Genomic DNA, 22894 nt, shown 5'->3' on the forward strand with positions numbered 1-22894 from the left:
CTATCACTCCTTAGTGGGTAACGTGTTAAACCAAACAGATTGTTGGGTATGCTCTCAAGTACCTCAGGGTCACAGCAAATCAGGGCTAGTACCATTTCCTTTAACGTTAGGGGAGGTACTTGAGCTAAGTGGTGGGAGACCGGTGGACCGGAGGTTTAACATCTCCAGCCCTCCTAGTTTGAAGCTCCACCAATACCATGTGGATAGGTCCCTCTTATGTTTTAACATCTCCAATCCCAGAAAACCGGGAAATTGGGAAGTGTCATGGAGTAACCACACCATGACCTTTTCACACAGAGCAGATAGAATGCCTACAGATACAGAGCTCGTACGCCATATAGCCAGTAGAGGAAAATCTTTTCGGTATCGATATACCTTAGGAAATAGGATTACTAGAGTTGGAGAGGTATCACCAGGATACTGTGCACATATCGTACAAACTGATACGTGCATTAAGCAGATGGAAGAATTAGGGTCAGGAGATTTCACCTGGAAGGTTTGTAACATGGTCATGTCCTTCTCCGTCCCTTATGTTCTCCCCGATGACGCATATTTCATATGCGGGAGAAAGGCGTACAAGTGGCTTGCCCCAAACTCTGAAGGATTGTGTTATATTGGAAAAGTATTGCCTGAAGTGATGACTGTTACACATGACAAAATGAAGGACATACACCGTGGTGCCCAAGCTCCTTATACTCACACTCATTACGAGCACCGAGTTAAAAGACAACTGTCAGAAAGGTTAGAGCATCCGGCCTCCGATCTTATCCATGAATCCACTGGGATTCAGGTTCTGGTAGCGTTAGATTTCACTCGTACCGCTCGAGGTGTGATGAATTATAGATACATTTCCGCACTCGCCAATTTGTTAGATAATATCACTGAAATGTATGATGACACGTTTAGATACACTGGAAGAGAACTTCAAGCTTACAAAACAGAACTGGTACAGCATAGAATGGTTCTTAATTATCTTACAGCAGTAACAGGCGGATATTGTGTTACATTGGCAACACAGTACGGCATAAAGTGTTGCACGTATATCACGAATAGCACCGAGGATCCGGTAGAGGTCATAGACCAAAAGATGGACGATATTCTCCAATTGAAGTGGGAATTTCGTCGAAAACACAATCTCACCCTTGCTGCTGTAGGTAATGAGCTGACTAGTTGGGTGTCATGGTTGAACCCGCGAAATTGGTTCTCCGGTTTGGGAGAGTGGGCTCAAGGAGTCATAATGGATGTTGGAAAGTTTCTACTATGTATCTTGGGTGTCGTTATATCGATTGGATTGATATTTAGATGCGGGCAGGCTTTAATGAGGTGCAAACAAAGTACAAAAGTGATGAGCTTGAGGAGTGAGGAAACCGTAATTAACCTGGATTTGATTTATGACCCAATGATAGAAACCAGGATGTGATGAAAATGCGATTATACGGTCCGTTTCTTTCACCTGTTTTTCTGCTTTTCTCCAAGATACAAAGACCCCCCTTGGATGAGGAAGCTGACGAGACGAGATGTATACAGACAACGGATTGACCAAAGAAGAAGATTTGACAACTTTAAATATGGACACTTGATGAACTTTGCCATGGATCCCCAGTTTCCCTAGTATTTTTAAACTCACGCTAGCCCAACATTTTTGTAAATCTGATGGCACTGACAAAGCTTGTTGCTCATGCCTAAGGAGCAAAACAGCGCAAAGAAGACGACTCTCAACAGATACCGAACACAACTTCAACAACAGATGTACATTTCCCTGACATAGAATATCATTGCATTTTTCGTAAGTGTTCTTTATCTTCATCTCTACAACCCTCAGGTAATGACACACATAGACGATAGGGAATACAGGCACAGATATCAGCAACCACATACCTCCCCCACTCATGTATCATCAACTAAAATGTGCTCCCCATTTTGTTCAAAATCCGAAAAGAGCTCGGTAAAGTTTGACAGCCCATCCACAGACCTGTACCACAGGATAAGAAGGAATTCAAATGTATACTTCGCAATACCTCGAAGCTTGATTTACCACACGTACGGCACGATGATACATGACCCTCCAAACATGGACTCATACACACATGCTTCTGCTTTCTCACTAGGTCATACCCTCTTCACACCTACTCCACTCTTCTCCCCTACCCAACCATGGAAATCAATTAACCCCTGACTTACATTTTTCTCCTTAAATGTTTTGTGGCAGTTATTATTGACTGCCAAAGGGTGGACTGTCAAAGTCAGAAAAATGTCTCAATGCACGTTGCCATATTTGCACCGCACACTGGTCCGCGCTGCGCGTGCGTACGCTCTCCCGTGGAGGCGCATACCCGCAATAGCGTGCACTCGCAGGCGCGGTATGCGTATTTACGGTAGAGTTTATATGGTCGTAGCGTGCGACTCATTCGTTACATATTTTCACAATTAATGTAGTTTATAGATCATGGTCCCTTTGATAGATTCTGAAAGTTTGGTTAAAATACAATGTCCCAGAGCTGAGGAATCCCTCTTTATATCGTACGAAGGGTCTAACAGGAATCATACAGCAGTGTTTGGTACCCATCGGAAGAGTATTTAATTAGCAATATTCCGGTGTTGGTTTGGAGCGTATTAATCGCTCGTGCGAATAGTTATGGACATAAGAAGTTTATGTCCATTTCTATTAATTACACATACTCAGGTATGCGGCGGGAAACCCAGTTTCCCACCCACCTGAGCTGTTGGAAATCGTCACAGCCCACCTGTATGAATCACCCTATGACCTTTTGTTATGATGCAGGGCCGAATTCCTTCGGCCAATGGACAATGGGATTGTAGGACCAGGAGATTGCATTGTGTGTGGGGCATAAATAGGCAGGCAGGCCGACCACATCCAGCTCTCACTCTCTCATCAACGGTTATCTGCTGATAGCCGGGAGCTGGATATCGAGGCGCAGGCGATCATACCCTTTGTGCGTAAGTTTCTCTCCGTAATCATTGTCTTTCTGTGAGCCAATTTCTCTCATCTCATCTCTCTCTCTCTCTCTCTCTCTCTCTCTCTCTGTTCTGTTCTCTCATATCTCCCCTAGACTAGGCTAGTATTGTATTGTATTAGATAGTATTGTATTGTATTGCATTTAGGTCAGTGTAGTATTGTCTTTTTGTATTTATTGTTTAGTTCTGTGGTTAGGAAGTCTTTGTTATATTGTAGTGTATCATTTGTACTGTTATCCCCTTTTACAAGTATATTAGATATAATACAGTTAATAGGCTTTGGAACCTAAACCAGTATCTGTGTATTTTCTATAGTGTTAAGTGTTCACTTGAGCGTCGGTGACGCTCAAGCAGCTTTGTAGTTAGTCAGGTTACACAAGGTTGCACTTACACCCTGTACTCACATTAAGGTATTCTTTGTATTTCTTTGGTATAAGGTTTAAACATAAAGGTATAGTGTTGTGAGCGTCTGCATCGCTGGTGACCTCCTCGTGGTCTCGAGCGTAAGCTACGCCATAGCGAATCATTACCCTAGACATAACCAATAACGTGTCCTGTGATCGCTGGGCCGTGAGCGAACGTGACGCTTGAGCGTCTCGCCTACGGCTGAGCGATCGTTACGCAACTACCGTACCATTACGGTACTTCTTAAGTAAACAGCGTACAGTGTTCTTAGCTTCATAAAGGGTTGTTATACGACAAAGGAATTTAGCATTGTCAATACATACATACATACATACATAAATACATACATACATATACACATGGGATCCGGTCTGAAGATCGACAATGTCTAGGTCGACAATGCTTAGGTCGACCACTATAGGTCGACAGTCACTAGGTCGACAGGGTTGGAAGGTCAACAGGGTTTCTAGGTCGACATGTGATAGGTCAAAAGGTCGACATGAGGTTTGTTTGTTTTTAAAAAAATTTTTTTACTTTTTCATACTTAACGATCCACGTGGACTACGATTGGAAAGGTAATCTGTGCCGAGCGAAGGGGACACGGTGCACTAATTGGGGTTCCTGGTCACTCTACGAAGAAAACTACACCAAAAAACCCAAAACCTCATGTCGACCTTTTGACCTGTCGACCTAGCACATGTCGACCTAGTGACTGTCGACCTAATGATCCATACCCATATATATATATATATATATATATATATACATACATACATATACACACACATACACATATATACACAGATATACACACACACATACATATATACACATACGCACACAAAAACATATATACAGTACTGTGCAAAAGTTTTAGGCAGGTGTGGGAAAAATGCTACAAAGTTGGAATGCTTTCAAATATAGAAGTGTTAATAGTTTATTTTGATTAATTCACAAAATTAATGATCAGAACAGAAATCTAAATCAAATCAATATAATACTCTCCCGCAGCGAGCGAGCCTTAAGCCTCTACCACGGTTGCCTCATCACTGTAGTCCTGTACTGATTTCCAAGCCAAAGCTTGTTGGGTGCAAGGTAGAAGGGCTTCCGGAGAACTTCCAGGGAGCTGCTGAGCTGATCGTCGCCCCAGCTATCTTCTGGCTCCAGCTTGATGATTCTTCTCTCCATATTGCTTAAGGTTGCTTGTGAGTGATCTCTAAACGTCATAGGACCGTCTGCTGGAGCGGAGCAAAGGTGTGGAACTTGTGTGTAAAGAAACCCTGATATGCGGAACCCACTCAGTTTATATAAGTGAGTTGGTGTGGTCTGTGGTGATATCTTGGTCTAGTCACTAAAGTACCTTGTGAAAAGATACCTTTATGTGTTTCCCTCCATATACACTTAAGTGAGTGTTGGTATGTCCCTGTTGTAATTCCAGTGGTGGCGAGAATCTGTACTTACCTGGTCGACGAGATACTATCACCTTTCCTGTTCCTAACACGTGGAGATTTAATTATAAAATTGAGATTTGAAAGCAACACTACACATTGTTTTCTTTTGTTTTTATTCCATGTTCCTTCGGATTTCCTAAACAACTGTGAGGAAGATATCTGGCCATAGGGGGTCATACCGAGTTGATCGTAGCTGTGCTAAACTTAGCAAAGCTACGATCATAAACTCAGACATGCGGAGGGACGCCCAGCACAAGGCTAGGATGCCCCGCATGTCAGTGCCGCCCCCCCCCCCCCCCACACACACACACACACAAATACAAAAGCATCGCGCCTTTGTATTTGAGGAGTAACTCCCAGCCAGCGCAGCTTCTGCGGCTGCCCGGGAGTTACTCGTCGCTCCCGCTGGCCGCAGCGGATGCGTGAGACGTCACGCAGCCGCCGCGGCCCGCCCCCCGAACGGTCCTGCCACGCCTGCGTTGGCCGGATCGCTCCCCCTAAACGGCGGCTTAACGCCGCCATTCAGCCCCCTCCCGCCTAGCGACTGCCTCTATCTCAGAGGCGATCGCTAGGTAACGACGGCTGCCATGCGCCGGCGCATGCGCAGTTCCGACCAAATCGCTGCGCTGCGACAAACTGCAGCGAGCAATCGGGTCGGAATGACCCCCATAATACAGATGAGAACCATACGGGTTGTATAATCACTTATTGTATCCCAGTGGGACTGTTGTTGCCTTTGATCCTTCACTTTCTTTCTGATCTACTCTGCCTTCTGTTACAGCCAAATATTTCACATTTTGCCTGATCAGCCGAGAGCACCTGCTGCCATTTTTCTGCATCCCAGTTCCTATGTTTTGGTAAATAGCAGAGTCGAAATAAAAGCCATTCGTGCACACCCCTCCCCAACGGAATGACCATTTTTTAACAGTATTTGAATACAAAGATTATGCTTAATGTTCCTTTATTCAGATAATCTTTTCTACCTATGTGGATATCCTTTTTCTTCTCTACAATGTTTTTTTATTTTCTGTACGTGGCCTGTGAATCCACGTGTTTTTTCCTTTCTTCTATACGGTTATACAACTTTGGTTGTGGATAATGTTAATGGTTGCAACGATTAAGTATGGGAAATAGCAAGTGTTTTGAAACGGTGTATTATGCCAAACTCTCTGGAGGGGTTTTAACTGACACTGGTGGGAGGGTTCAGAGTTCAAACCAACTGTCAATAGCTGCCAACGTAAAGACGATTTGTGGTACGACAGGACTATGTAACATGTCATACTGCATTCGGCAGCATGGCATCTTTAAAGATATCTTCTGAATGACCATGCAGCACAGCCAACCATAAAATATTATTAATGACCTGTGGGAACTGGCAATCGTGGGTACACACAGCTCAAAATGTACAATTTGACGTTTCGAAAAATGACATCATGCAGATATTGCTGGAGTGTGTACTTGGCTTAAGCCAAAAAAAGGGTGTGTGAAGTTACCAATAAAAGTATCATCAGCCAGGAGCTGGGTTTTTTTAAGTGCATTTCATTATTTGATCAATATGACAAGCTACCAAATATACATAGCAACAGAACATTTGTCAGTTCAGTGTGAAACATTAGGTGATGTGAACAATATGCAAAGTAGAGAAGACCTATGCATTCCACAATTAAACTACAGAAAATATAGACCGTTTTCCTATTTATCAAGGAGCCACTGTCCTAGCAAATTCATAAAAAAAAAAGTCAGTCTGTATGATGCAGGAAAAGCTAAGAGACCCACAACTACATTCATTACACAAAACTTCTGGAACAATGCCTCTGGAGGGAGAACACCAAAACAGAGTTATTTTGACATTAATGCATAAAGGCATATTGGGTAAAAACCAAAACACAACTCATCTCCGCAAAAACCTCATACAAGTCATCAAGTATGGTGCTGTAGAATTATATTTGAGTTATGTTGTATATATAATGACTGTGTAGCATCCATGCCCTGAGTCCACTATGAACTTTAAACCCCAGTATTGTGCAGGAAAATATTAGACCATCTGACAAGTGAAGCTTGGCCTTGATGGATTATGCAAGACAATGATCTTAGGCACACTGGCAAATCTACAACTGTATGACTGACAAATAAAATGATCAAGGTTTTGCAATGGTCAATACATATAACAAGTCTAGATCTCAGTATCATTGAGATGCTTTGGTGTGAACATGAAAGCGGAGTGTAAATAATTTCTTTGAGAATCAACATACTGAAGTAGCGTGGGCCCTGAACGAGGAGGTCTGGGCATTGAGGAAGTAGAAGAGGATGCTCTATCGATAGACCCTGCAGGTCTGAGAACCAATGCCGTCTGTGCCACGCTGGAGCGACTAGAAGTAGTATTCCTCTTTCTTGCTTGAACTTCCAAATTACCCTGGGCAGGAGTGACAATGGAGGAAACACGTATGGCAGTCGAAAGCTCCATGGAATTGCCAGTGCGTCAACGAACGCTGCTTGAGGATCCCTTGTCTTGATCCGAAGACCGGAACCTTGTGATTGTGTTGAGACGCCATCAGGTCTACATCTGGTAGGCCCCACTTGTCCACCAGGAGTTGAAAGACTTCCGGATGAAGACTCCACTCTCCGGCATGAATGTCCTGACAATTGAGGAAATCTACTTCCCAGTTTAGGACTCTGGGAATGAACACTGCCGATATTGCTGGCAGATGGCGTTCCGCTTAACAGAGGAGTTTTGATACATCCAGCACTGCCATGCGGCTTAGAGTGCTGCCTTGATGATTTATGTATGCCACCGTGGTGGCGTTGTCCGATTGTATTTGAACAGGCCTGTTCTGTACTAGAGGCAGGGCCAGTGTCGAGGCATTTAACACTGCCAGCAATTCCAGAATGTTTTTCGGGAGGAGTGACTTCTACCTGGTCCACCGACCATGGAGAGAGTGTTGCTCCAACACCGCTCCCCAACCCCGCAGACTGGCATTCGTTGGCAGAAGGACCCAGTTGAAGATGAAGAAGGGACAGCCCCTGCTCAACTGTTGGTCGTGTAGCCACCAGCTCAGTGACAGACGAACCTCCGGAGTCAAGGAGATCATTTGAGACCAGATCCGAAGAGGCAGACCGTGCCACTTGGAAAGTATTAACTTCTGCAGAGGGCGGGAATGAAGTTGAGCATACTCTACCATGTCGAAAGCTGACACCATGAGGCCTAGTACTTGCATCACCAAGTGTATCGACACTCTTGGGCGAGAGAGGAAATATCTGATCCTGTCCTGAAGACTTTCTCTAGAGACAAAAACCAATCGTTGGTTGTGTGTGTCCAGTTGTGCTCCCAGGTTCATCATGCTCCGAGCAGGGACCAGCGAGGACTTTTTCCAGTTGATGGGCCACCCGTGGGCTTGTAGGCATTGGACCATCAGTTCCAGATGACTGAGGAGAAGCTCTTGGGAGTTCACTAGGATCAGCAAGTCGTCCAGATACGGCAGGATCCCGATTCACTGACGGCGGAAAAGAGCCGTCATCACTGCCATGACCTTGGGGAAGATCCTAGGGGCCGTGGCCAATCCACAAGGCAGTGCCTGGAATTGACAATGTAGGTTGCCAATAGCAAACCGCAGATATTGCTGATGCAACATGGTAATAGGTATGTGCAGGGATACCATATAGTCTTCGGGTTTGCATGGCTAGCACTATAGAGTGCAGAGTTTCCATACGAAATTTGGATACTCTCACAAACTTGAAAGAGACTGCATACCCGTGAGAGACAACTTCCCGCACCCAAGTGTCTGAAGTGGTCTTTAACCAGGCCTGGGCGAACTGCAGAAGTCGGCCTCCCACCCTGGGGTCCCCCAGGGGGAGGCCCGCCCCGTCATGCTACAGGCTTGTCTTGTTCGGAAGCAGACTGACGGGCGACCCAGTATTGTGTAGATTTAGCCTTAGTGGTTTTGGAAGCACGAGCCTGTCGCGGATACCCCTGACCCTTTGGTTTCCCTGGAGGTCGAAAGGAACGAAAGGTGTTACTCTTAGCCTTCAGAGCAGAAGGATTAGTATTTGGGAGACATGCAGTCTTGGCGGTAGCCAAGTCAGTTACAATCTTGTTCAGATCCTTCCCAAATAGGATGTCTCCCTTAAAAGGGAGCACCTCCAAGGTCTTTTTGGAGTCCAGGTCCACCTTCCAGGACCTCAAAAACATAATTCGATGAGCCAGGATAGACGTAGTAGATGCCTTGGCCGCCATTACACCCGCATCAGAGGCCGCCTCCTGAATATAGTGCGAGACTGTGGAAAATATAAGACAGATATTGTCTGGCAGTGTCAGAAAAATCCTGAGGCAGCTCATCCTCAATTGCCTGAACCCATGCTTCAATTCCTTTCGCAGCCCAGGAGGCTGCCACAGTGAGTCTATGTACCTATGTAAGAGTAAATAGACTTCAAGCATCCCTCCACGCACTTATCAAACGGTTCCTTCAGTGAGGTGACAGTGGTGACAGGCAGAGTAGATGACACCACAAGACGGACGACATGAAAGTCCACCGGCGGTTGAGTTTCCCACTTGTTACTCAACTCCGCAGGGATGGTATAACGAGCTAGCATCTCTTTAGACAGGAAAAATGTATTTCCTGGCGACGACCAGGATTCCTGACGTATGTCAATTAAGTGGTCAGAATGTGGTAAGACTACTTTAGCAACCTTCTGACGTTTGAACTTATCAAGTTTCTTAGACGCAGTAGTAAGCTCAATGTCATCATCTATTTGAAGAATATCATCAGTATATTCCCCATCCTCATCAGAAGAATTATCCGAAATATTAGTGGATTGTGAGGGAGAAATGGCCCGTTTAGATGACCCCTTGGCTCCAGAGGGGCGTGGGGTAAACTTTTGTCTAACCAAGGAATGATTTAATTGTTGTAATTGGGTAGACAGAGTATCCGCCCATGGTGGATTAACTACAGGGACAATATGTGGCTGCAATGGCACAGGAGGACTCACAGGGGGTGTAAGACATGTCACAAGTGTACTCCGCATACTTGAGAACGCTGCCCAAGGTGGGTACTGATTTGCCACAGGTGCTGCAGGTTGACTTGGTGTATGACACTCAGTGCCTAAACCAGCAGCCAAAACTTCCCCCTCAAGTAAATCCGTGGTGCCAGTACTGAAGGATGCAGAAGCGTCTGCGGATTTCCCGCCCTGTGTGGCAGACATTATAAGGAATGTAGCCTTAGGGCGTAACAGTACAATATAGCCAGACAAATACTATACCTGCAAATACCCCCTATGTTATGTGACAGTAAACACAGGACACAAAACAGAGGATTTAAGCGGTATTAGGTGACAAACACACAGTAAAAATACCAAATCGTATATTCTGTGTAACACTATGTGTGTGTGTTTGTGTGTGTGTGTGTGTGTGTGTGTGTGTGTGTGTGTGTGTGTATAGAGATAGATAGATAGATAGATAGATAGATAGATAGATAGATAGATAGATAGATAGATAGATAGATAGATAGATCCCTGACATACCTAGCCCCTCAGGGTACAGAATATAGTGATACCAATATGTGATACAGGAGAATAGAATCCCACACAACAGCTACAGGCACATGCAGTCACATGTGCAAAGCAGAAGTTATTACATATAGACAATAAAACCGCACTGGACTAGAAAATTTACATATAAATATGTATGAGTATAGATACAGTATAACAATGCACAGTAGATACTGGATGTGTATCACAGAACACTTGTACTAAATATTCAGATAGTAGTACACTTGTTCTTAACTAACACCGTCTAAAATGACATTTAGAATACTTAAGTGCCTGTATATGCACAGCGCTGATGAGACAGGCGGCTTTACAGAGGAGACAGAGCCCTGCAGGCCCGGAGATCATCCCAGCTAGTAGTGAAGATGGCACCAAAATCTCGGTCAATGAGTGAGGGAGAGTGAAATGCAGCTCCAGGGCGGGAACACCAGCAGATCGTGCCCGGAGCTGGGGGAGGGGCTACAGGTCAGCGCCTTATCCCATATGCTGGTTCTCACCACCGGGTACTGTGGAGCCTATATCAAATGGATTTTAGTAAATCCAAACTGTGCTCCCTTGCCCTGGTGGATATAGCGGGGTCCCTGTGCAGTACAGTGTCCACGCCAGCTGCGCAGTCCGTCTCCTGGTACCGGGACCAGACTGCGATAAACCAGCGGGTCCCACCTGGGGGACCCTCTTACCTCCTCCCTGATGTGCAGCCACGCGATCTTGGAGAGCATCAGCGGTGGTGGGCCTTATGACCGATGCACCTCCGCTGCAAGTACCCGGGATCCCGGTCGCGGGAGCATGCAGCGCTGCTGGGGAGGTGATGGAGCCGCAGCACAGAATGTCAGACTGACATAAATAGTGCTGCAGCCTTTGAATTCTTCTTAAAAAGCTATTTTCAGGGCTGCCTAGCGCTGACCCACCTGTTGCACTGCAGGCACCAACTTACAAACTGAGCTCCAGTGGCTGGAGGTGGGGTTATAGAGGAGGCAGTGCAATGCATCCTGGGAACAGTCGAAGCTTTAGCCTGTTGGTGCCTCGGATCAAGATCCAACTCTACACCCCCCGATGTATTCCTTGTGGAATCCCAGTGTACCCCGCTGCAGAAATAGTCTTTACTGAATTAAACATTTTATTGTATTAGTAATCATTAAAAATTGCACAGCCTCATGAGATAATTGTACGTGCTGCTTGCAGTTGGGATTCTTTAGTTGTGCTGTAGAACAGCGTAACATATTTAATTGAACTTTGAGAAACACTAGCTCTAAATGCCAAATAAAGCTGTAATTTAGGAATCGGAAAGCTGTTCTTTCAAACATATACTCTCAACATCACTAAAAATCAGCTTGTGCAGTGGCCCTGTCAACAGGTCACAAAGGCTATTGGGGCTCAGGGAAGTGCCTGTTTCCTTTAGTCATCTGCCAAAGTTTGGGTTTTCACTCCCATTTTATACTTTTCTCCCTTCCCAGCTCTTCTATTCTCTGGTCTCTTAAGAGCAGTCATCCTGTGATCAAATTTTCCTGGCTGTTGTTCGTTGGAGAACTACAGCGACCATTCAGAGAAGATACTTCCAGATTTAAAACGAGATGAAATGCAGAAACTGAAAATCAAGTTTAAGGCTGCTTTTCTCATGCTTGCAAAACCACACAAATGGTGAAACATGCGACCAATAATACTACCTATTTAATAGAGACATTCATGTCTAGATTAAGTTAAACAAATTTAACACAGCATTTTGTGGTTACCCAATTCAGAAAAAGTAACTGCAACACTACTTCATACTTTACTGCTGACCTTCAGAGGCTGGGTAGAAGTGAAATACAATTCAAATACAAATTACTGGCGCCTTGTAGACCTTTATGATGGTTTATAATGCTAGAACTAGTCTGAAATTCAATTAAATGAATGTAAAATATCACGAAAAAGACCAGCTCTGTTTTCTAACTGAAATGCAAATGGAAAATAAGTGTCCCTATTTCATCATTGTCTACATGATGAATGTCGACATTATAACCTAGTCAACATGATGACTGCTGACCTATCATACCACCCCTGAAAAAGACCTGTAGAAACATACAAGGTTATGGTGGGATTTCTCAAACCTTTATAAAAAAAAGAAGAAGAAAAAAAAAAAAGTGGAGATGTTGCTCATACCAACCAGATTCTAGCTACAATATACAGTAGTACATTATAGAAAATGAAAACTAAAATCTGATTACTATGGGTTACTCCATTTTCCTTTTAAGAAGGTGTGACAAATCTCAACCTAAGCCACGAATGGATGCAACTAATGAATATTGATGGAAAGGACAATGCCATAGGTTGCACCCACATTGCTCACTAAGGTCCATTAATATCTTTCCCTATTTTAATATGCCTTGGATATAAAGTATTTTATATGGACTAGGATAAACATAATACTGGTTGAAATTAGTTTGTTCTCTAAGATCCAAGGAAGCATACAACTAGTGCTACAGAATGCAGAATTAAGGGTCAGAAGCAGAGTAGTAAGTAAAGGCTGACCATTTGAACAATATCAGGTCCAGACTACTGTGCCTCATGAAGGAGGACTACATAGCAGCAGGAAATAATGGCCAATGCAGAACAATGGGGCAGATGTATTAACCTGGAGAAGGCATAAGGAAGTGATAAACCAGTGATAAATGCAAGGTGATAAACGCACCAGCCAATCAGCTACTAACTATTCATTTACATACTGGAGCTGATTTGCAAGTGTGTTTATCACCTTGATTTATCACTTCCTTATGCCTTCTCCAGGTTAATACATCTGCCAAAATGTGTCTTTAACAAAATATATTTTCCAACTATAGGTACTAAAGTTCAGACTTCCTAAATCAAACCTGACGACAACACCTTAGAACACCAAGGTAGCTCAGTTCTATTCCTGTAGCAGAGACCAAACCAAATGTAACAAATGCTCCCTTGTGATCATAAAGCCTTCAGCTGAGGTATGTGTTCCCTACTTTGCCACATCCCATGCTGGCTTCTTCATCTGTGGTTTAGAGTGGGTTGGTAAGTGCTACTTGAACAGCCTTAGCTTCTGATCGCTCTGTCAGACCTTTTTCACAAAAGGACCTTTGAACACAAAAGTCATACAGTATCTGTAGACTGTAAAAATTAGTGTTGCAAAGAAACAATTGAGCCTCTGGCAGTGATAGAAAACAAAATTTTGTCAGTTTACTAACAGATTTGTATACATTTTTAGATTGTGCTACCTAAATCAATCATTTAATAATATTTTGCATACTATTCCATAAATCCTTCACTTTCATTTAAAAATGGAATCGTTCTCACCACCCTGAAAGTTCAATTGTGGCACCTTAGGATCCTATGTAATCTGCGATGCTCTAATAGCCGACCCCTGTGAGCCATTAGATCTCCCTAAAGTGGAACTTAAGGTGTTATTTGTAGTAGCAATCACACCAGACCACTTGGCAGATTCAAACAAGTTATGATTTAAGGAGTGTGGTTTTTTTTTTTGCTTGAATGGACAATGTCATACTATGTACTGAACCTACTCAATTTTCTACCAAAGGTACTTTCTCTTTTCTTATCAGTCAGGAAGTTATACTTCCTTAATTCTGTCTGCAATAAAATAATTTTTACAAACCCAGAATCTTGTCTGTTTCTATTCACTTCCCCAGAACTAAAGAATTCAAGACTACAAATCAACTTTTCGTCTTTTACTCTAACCAAACATTCTATTACAAGATCATGTCATAGTCGTTGAGCATTCATACCACCGTGTAAGCTAACGGCAACAAACAGCGCAACCGGTGCGACATCTCCGAGGTGGAGGCCATAGTCTCTATCTCCCTCATCCTAAGGCTGCAGTGTGTGACGTCCCAAATGAGGCCGGCTATTGGGCACTGCCATGTTAGTTCCAAGTCAGGGCCGAAACTAATATTTTCGTCACCCGGGGCAAGGCAGTAATTTGGAGCCCCCTTACACACAAAAAAAAAACTAACAAACATACCCTATCAGACTAAAATAATCAGATTATCAAACATTTTGAAATAAGGGGATACTACTGGACAATATTCCCCTTTGTGCCTCAAATGCCCTATGCTCACATGCCCCTCCAGTGTGTTCAATTACATGCTCCTCTGTGAACTATGGGGGTAATTCTGAGTTGATAGCAGCAGCAAGTTTGTTAACAATTGGGCAAAACCATGTGCACTGCAGGAAGGGGGGGGGGGCAGATATAACATTTGCAGAGAGAGTTAGATTTGGGTGGGTTATTTTGTTTCTGGGCAGGGTAAATACTGGCTGCTTTATTTTTACACTGCAATTTAGATTTCAGTTTGAACACACCCCACCCAAATCTAACTCGCTCTGCACATGTTATATCTGCCCACCCTGCAGTGCACATGGTTTTGCCCAACTGCTAACAAATTTGCTGCTGCGATCAACTCAGAATTAGGCCCTATATCATAACACTTCATCACTGCTCTACTCACCTATCCACTGCACTGCATCACTATACTACATCCCCTACACGCTGAACTACATCACTCCACTACATACCCTATATACTACACTACATCACTACATCCCCCTTATATGCTACACCACATCAGTGCACTACATGCCCCTATATACTGCAATACATAACCACACTACATACCCTATATGGTACACTACATCACTGCACTACACCCCCCTATAAAGCTACACCAAATCTCCCCATCTGGGAGGCAAAGCGTAGGTTGATACTGCTAACTGGGTGCACAGTGCGCTTCTAGTAGCTTGCATGGTGCACCGCATGCTAGTAGCAGCATTGCATAGCAAAGAAGAGAGTTTAAGACAGTAGCCAACATGGAAGAAATCCCAGGTACTGGAGCTCACCCGCAGTGTCGGAGCCAGCTGCAGGCAGACAGGTGAGTCAGATACATTGCCCTGGGAGCTGTCTGCCGTCTCACTGGAGCAGCACAGCACTGCTGGTAAAAAAAATAAACAAAAAAACCCTGCTCCTCTACAACTCCTTGGCGCCCCCTCAAATCCTGCACCCGGGTTGCAGGAAGCAGCATCACCGGAAAGCAACCAATCGACTGAGACCCAGGAGTATAAATATCCTTCAGTAGCACTTCCTGTTATCAGTGCTTTGTTGTCCTTTACTGCTGAGACCACACTGGAGTATCTCTCCAGCAAACTTCAGTTGATTGACTTTAGTACATTAGTCACCTCTAGCACTCACTGGCTCAACCACAGTAATCCTGCCTAACCGGTACTGCACATCGCAGTGCTCCTGCATATCTGGTACTGCATCGTCCCAGTAATCCTACATTGTTAGGTCTGCTCTGCACCCCAGCTTCACAGTCTAGCACAGTGATTCTCAAACTAAGTGACGTGGCAATCTGGGGTGCTGTGGGACATTTGCAGGTGTGCCTAGGATTGGTGGCCCAGGACCAATTCAAATTATTTATGGTCAATGTAATAGGGAAAATCAGTGCTGGTAGCTGTCAGTCATAAAACTATGTGGACAAACAGAAGTGAATTTTGTCCCTCACAACACAATTGAACCTAAGTATGACATATTGGGGGAGATTCAAATGTTTGAAAGGTCAGTTGGGAGTCTGTTTTTTCCTATCTAATAGACAGGAAAAAAACAGACACCCATCCGACTTTTTAAACATTTGAATTCCACCCATAAAGTGAATTTACTTAATTTAATATTTCTTTCAAAATTTCTAAATAAGAATCTTTAGGCCTAGGGGTGCTGTGAATTTTTTTTACAATACTCTAGGTTGCTATGATTGAAAAAAGTTTAGGAACCACTGGTCTAGTGGCTAGGACTACTCTGCATCTTGGTGGCTCCCAACAGCAGATCCTGCCATATAGCTATTCAATATAACTGGGTCTGCCTGGTTCTCCAGTATAGTCCACACCGTATCCCTGGTCTTCCTTCTTCAGTTTCTTGCTTTACAATTGGAAATAACAATGATATAACAGACTGGGTGATAACAAACAGTCATAGAGGTAGGAAGGCCCTGCTTGCAAGCTTACAATCTATAAATATCTATGGGGAGTGTGGAGGCGGCAAAAAATAAACCAGCAAAAAGTTTGTGTGTGGTGAGGGTGGATTCATTTTCTTTTTGGTCCAATTGTGAAGCAGTTCTTGAGGTTATAAAAGGTATTACCCAATTTGAATATACAAATAAGTGGTTCATACATCCAATGAATATATAATAATCTAGTGCTAAAGCATTTTAGATTGTACAGTTGGAATATTGGAAAATGTCTAAATCAAATGAGAGGAATCACCAGTTTATTACACTCCTGTAAACTACTGAGGAACTGGAAGGTCTGGTATTTTAAAGGTAGCATTAGATTTAAAAAAAAAAATTGTAAGTAAAACTTGGTTTATGGCTTGAAAAAGGGACTATAAAAAGTGTCCATGTTCTATAACAAGAGTACCCACAAAATGGCCAGATTTCTGACAGGGAAAACACAGAAACTTTAACCAATTCATTTTACACACGCTCATTATATATACATATATATAGTGCTTCATGCATGAACCCATATTGAACTAAATAACTGTGCCCCCCCCCCCCCACACACACACACATTTTACACTGTTATCTGTTTAACAGTGTTTTGGCGGGCCCAGCATCTCTGTGAGGAGAAAATGGCGCTGTATATAGTTGTGAGGGCTAAGCCACGCCCCCTTCTCGGCACGCTTCAGTCCCGTTAATTTTACATATTTTTATACTGGCGGGGATCAGTATACAGTGCCTATGCACTGTATATTACTTTGCCAGGTAATATCTAAGAGGTATATTGCTGCCCAGGGCACCCCCCCTGCGCAGTACCTCAGAGATCCTGAAGTATTCTGCCGTCACTGAAGTCTTCTGTTTTTCTAATACTCACCCGGCTTCTTTCTTCTTGCTTTGTGAGGGGGGTGACGGCGCGGTTTCGGGAACGAGCAGCTAGGCGAACCAAGTGATCGGACCCTCTGGAGCTAATGGTGTCCAGTAGCCTAAGAAGCAGAGCCCTTGAACTCAGAAGAAGTAGGTCTGCTTCTCTCCCCTCACTCCCACGATGCAGGGAGCCTGTAGCAAACAGGTCTCCCTGAAAATAAAAAACCTAACAAAGTCTTTTTAGAGAAACTCAGGAGAGCTCCTCTAGTGTGTTTCTAGTCTCTCTGGGCACAGTGTCTAACTGAGGTCTGGAGGCGGGGCATAGAGGGAGGAGCCAGTTCACACCCATTCAAAGTCTAATAGTGTTCCCATGTCTCCTGCGGATCCCGTCTATACACCATGGTCCTTTTGGAGTCCCCAGCATCCTCTAGGACGTATGAGAAAACTGGGAGATTTGGTGCTGTCGAAGGGAGTATTGAAAAGAAGATAGGTTAAGTCAGATTTGGAAAGCACATGAGGGAAGAGGGCCCTGCTCGTGAAAGCTTACGTTTTAAAGGGGAGGGGCACACAGATGGGTGACACAGATCGGGTCGAAGGTGAGCATGGGACAGAGGGCTTAGGATGAGAGACAGCTGAGTTTGGTGAAGATTATAAAACATGGTCAAGAGAATCAGCTGTTGCAGATAACAAAACACCAGAATAGGGGAAGAATGTTATCCAAGTTACTTTGACTACTGAATTCGCAATGGTGCAAGAGGAATTTTTGAAATTGTCAGAACCAGTTTATCTTCAGAAATACTCACAAAACAAGAGTTACTAGAATTAGACAGCAGCAGTTCTGTGGATAAAAAAAGCCTCATTATAAAGAGGCCAATGGTACAGGGTGGTGGTATAATCGGTGTGGGGAATGCTTTCTTAGTACGCCTTAGGCTCATTAATATTTAAAATAAAATAAAAAAAAGGAACTGTTTAAAAGCCAGTCTACTGTATCAGAGCATTTTTGCTGACCATGCACATCCCTTTCAGGTCACAGTCTAGAATTATTCTACTGGCTACTTCCAACTCACAAAGCATACTATTATCTCAAAGTTCCATAAACATGACAAGAAGTTCAGTGCAGTGACATAACTAGACATTTTAGCGCTGTGTGCAAGAAACAGCATCAGCGCCCGCCCCCCCCCATACAAAACAGGCGTGGCTTAACTTGTAAGAGGCGTGGCCACATGGCTCCCTTTTACACATTACGACAGGCAGAGCTCCGTTTTACACATTATGGCAGGCATAGCTCCCTTTTTACACATTATGGCAGGCAGAGTCACCACGTTTACACATTACGGCAGGCAGAGTCCCCCTTTTTACAAATTACGGCAGGCAGAGTCCCCCGTTTTACACATTACGACAGGCAGAGTCTCCCTTTTTTACACATTAGGCAACACAGTCCCCCTTTTTTTTTTTTTACACATTATAGCAGCAGAGCCTCCCTTTTTACAAGAGAGAGAGAGATAATTATACTTACCTGCTGTGACCAGCCGGCATTGCCTCTCCACTTCCTGCCCTACGCTGCGCTCTACGCAGCGCAAGGCATTGTGGGTGGGCTGGGAGAGACGTCATCTCTAGGTGACATGTATGTGAGGTGTAAGGTGACATGTATGTGACGTATTAGGTGACATATGAGGTGTAAGATGACATGTATGTGAGGTGTAAGAGGACATATCAGGGGTACACACCCACCGACGAACTCACAATATATTGGCAGTTCAACTGAACAGCCAATATATCTGCCAGTGTGTGTCCAGCTTAAAAAATGTTTCAAACACCTTGATGCAGGGCCGTAACTAGGTGTGTGCGGAGTGTGCCACCGCACATAGCGCTGCAGGGTAGAGGGCGCTGTTGGCAGCACTTGTCAGTTATCTATTTTAATTACTTTCACTTCCAGTGTCCCCACTTTTTGAAGTCCAGCAAATCCTGACCGCCCCTGTCTCCTAGCCCCACCCCTTCCGTGACTAATTCCTATACAACATTCATTAACTTAACTGTGGCATAATGTGTGGGCCCTGCAGTGTGGCATAAGGGCTATTTTCATTTGTTCCAAAGTAGTAAAGATTTTCAGTTTGATATATAAAAGAGAATGAAAGATGTTTGGCATTTATACAAAAACTTAAATAGTACTTTTATTTTGTGTTTGTAATTAATTGTACCTGACATGTCAACTTTAGCAATTTTTCACAACGTTGCCCAGACAGACATTTTTATCTATATGACTCATTAAAGTACTCCAGGCACACATACTCATACTGTAATCCAGGCACATATGCTACTGTTTTGTTCCTAACAAAAACAGTTGCGTGTGTCCCAGATTTAGGGCAAAAAGTATCAAACCTTGGAGAGCGATAACGTGCCAACCAATCCATTCCTAACTTATTTTTCAAACACAGCCTGCAAAAAGACAGAAGCCGATTGGTTAATACTTTCTCACTCTCTCTCTAAGGCTTGATACCTCTTACCCTTAGAGTGAAAATTATGCATAGTCTGCTCTCCCCATATCTTTGAGATGTGTCTGACTCCACATACAGTACCATGCAAAAGGAGTTTTTCATCAGTCATATTTTATACCTGTTATTTTTATGTCCAACACCGCAAAGTGTTCAGTAAGCATTGCATCTCAAGTTTACAAGCTTTTGCTTTTTCAACAGCACCTTCCTCTCCTTTTACCCAATTCCGGACCGATCGAGAGGTTACCTACTACCAATTGTACCTAATCTTTTCATCTATGAAATCTAAACACTGCAAAAATAACTGAACAATGGAAATTGATTGGATATATTGATTTTGGAAGACTAAAAATAGAGTACAAGAACTGTACAATAAATCTATTGACCTATTAATCAAACAGATACTTTAATCATGTCAGTGTATTGAAAACATCCGTTCCTCTCAGAGAGAACACACAGGGACAGACAGTTTGGTCAGTGACAAAGTGCAGAGGAATGACTACAATTCTGTAACTTGGTATCTGGTCTTATGTACCAGTAAGAAAATTGCAATGTCAGAATACCTGCAAATAGTTCTAGCTTTCCGTTTCCTCGCCAATATCTAAATTTGCATAGCCCTTCCAATTCTCAAACAACATGTAGTCCTTTAAACGCAGAAAACACCTATTTACTCTTTGGCATTACACTTTGAAGGTAAAATGGTTTCCTCTTATATGGTTTAAACTTTGGGGCAAATAAACAGATCTTAAATCCTTAAAGAGCAAAAAAAAATTACCTTGGCTTCTAAAGTAAACACTAATAATATAATCACCAGAACCCTTTACTGTCAGCAACAAGCACTCAAGTTTGGTGTCACATGTGCATTCATCTTCTGACCAAACTGCATGATGCCTTTCCCTTTCTTGGTATGCTGGTCACTTGCACAATGAAGTCATGAACATGCATGTGATCAGCAGCTTATGTACTACAACAAGGACAGATAACCTACTCTGCGCAGTGCACAGAGGCTGTGATTTGCATTAAGTAGATCTGCAGTTTGCATACCTGTTTTTTCATGCATTTAGAAAGAACATACATCATCATGGAGTATGCACTTCAGCCCTTTGTGGAACTATATGACGTGCTATCACCCCAGTGTTCCATGCTGGCATCAGGTTTGACAAACATAAAGGTGAGCTTTATTGGTCACTGAAACTGCACCTCAGTCAGGCACTGATGTCTCCTCTTGGAACCATGCTAGCCATGACTACAGGCAGACAGGTAAGTTCATTTTTTACACATCATCTTAGGCATGCTTATGTGTGAATGTCCTTGCTTTCATTATGAACCAAAGGAGGGGTTGGAAGGAGTAGCCTCCTATAGAGAGGCAATCAATTTGCCAGCTGTCGGGATACCGGCGGTCAGGATACAGATGCCGGAATCCCGAAATGCATATGTATTCCCTTCTATAGTCACATGGAATCTTATCTCTTACTTCAGAAAAAAATAAAAAATGTATCCTATTAAAGGGGTAAAAGATGGAAGTTATACAATTACATTTAATTTAATTGGCACTACTACGTTATACAAATTATATCTACAGAGCAGGAAAAACAATGGTGTAAAAAAGAAAAAAAAAATCTGTTTAAAAACGCATAGAATTCATCCTATACCAGTTCTATCCATTTATCAAATCCATAGCCGACAGGAGTTACGCAATCATTCTGTCACTAAAACACACCTTACTCATCACACAGTGTACAGTAGAGCTTACGTCATCCCAGAGACTACCATAAACCCTGCTTCTTGTATGCTGGAGAGTGTGTGTGTGTGTGTGTGTGTGTGTGTGTGTGTGTGTGTGTGTGTGTGTGTGTGTGTGTGTGTGTGTGTGTGTGTGTGTGTGTGTGTGAGAGAGAGAGTGAGAGTGAGTGTGTGAGAGAGTGAGTGAGTGTGAGTGAGTGTGTGAGAGAGAGAGTGAGAGAGTGAGAGAGAGAGTGTGAGTGTGTGCGAGAATGTGAGAGAGTGTGCACGAGTGTGAGAAAGTGTGCAAGTGTGAGAGAGTGAGTGTGTGGCAGTGTGAGAGAGTGAGTGTGCGACAGTGTGAGAGAGTGTGTGTGTGTGTGTGTGTGTGTTTGTGTGTGACAGTGTGTGTGTGTGTGTAAAATAATCTAATCTACATGTCTAAAACAGCAGAAGTTAATTGCAGACTTACTCCATATGTGTATAGACATGTATAGAATCTTCATAAAGCAACAATATAACATTGGAGTGCTATGAATGATAGATCAGTACGGAGGAAATGCATTTTCTTTCTAAAAGTTTGACACAGTCGAGTTAAAATCAGGCTCACGGATAGCGGCAGTGGACAGTTCTGGTATGTAAGAGGGAACACGCATGAAACATCCATTTGAACACTGAGGTGCACTATTCCCACTTTAAAGGAGGTATGAACTTGACATATGATTTAAAAAAATACAAATAAAATAAAATGCATGTACAAGGACAGAGTAAAGAGACAAAACAATGAAGCTGTTTCTAGAAAGGGAAAACCTAAAATTCAACAGCCTGAGGGCACTGTTTTAAGTACACTATCAGTTATATTCAATTAGAGTCGGAAAGACGGCAGTTTCCGACTGGAATAGGTCAGAAGGGGTTCTGACCTATTCAATCTAGGCTCAGTTTTTCTGACAAGTTGGGAAATCCGACTTGTCGGACTGCTGTCTGAATACACGCAGATAGGCGGTTTCAGCAGCTGAGCCTCATGTATTTTATTTATTTATTAATTACCAGTTATTTATATAGCACACACATATTCCGCAGCGCTTTACAGAGAATATTTGCCCATTCACATCAGTCCCTGCCCCAGTGGAGCTTACAATCTATATTCCCTATCACATGTACACACAAACACATTCACGCTAGGGTTAATTTTTTTTGTTGGGAGTCAATTAACCTACCAGTATATTTTTGAATTGTGGGAGGAAACCGGAGTACCCGGAGGAAACCCACGCAAGTACGGGGAGAATATAAAAACTCCGCACAGGGCCATGGTGGGAATTGAACCCATGACCTCAGTGCTGGGAGGAAGTAACACTAACCATTACACCATCCGTACTGCCCTATGTATTGTTGGAAGCAGGGCCAAACCAACAGGTTTTAGCCTAGTTTCCGACAAGGTCAATCC

General features: G+C 43.3%; 1 protein-coding gene across 2 annotated transcripts in view; it reads right to left on the minus strand.

Moving 5' to 3' along the window:
• DIS3L2 (DIS3 like 3'-5' exoribonuclease 2) overlaps positions 1-22894 on the minus strand; it is an 838626-nt gene that overhangs the window by 373308 nt on the left and 442424 nt on the right. The gene's annotated exons all lie outside the window — the stretch shown is intronic.

This window comes from Pseudophryne corroboree, chromosome 4 (genome assembly GCF_028390025.1).
Source record: "Pseudophryne corroboree isolate aPseCor3 chromosome 4, aPseCor3.hap2, whole genome shotgun sequence".
Lineage (NCBI taxonomy): Eukaryota > Metazoa > Chordata > Amphibia > Anura > Myobatrachidae > Pseudophryne > Pseudophryne corroboree.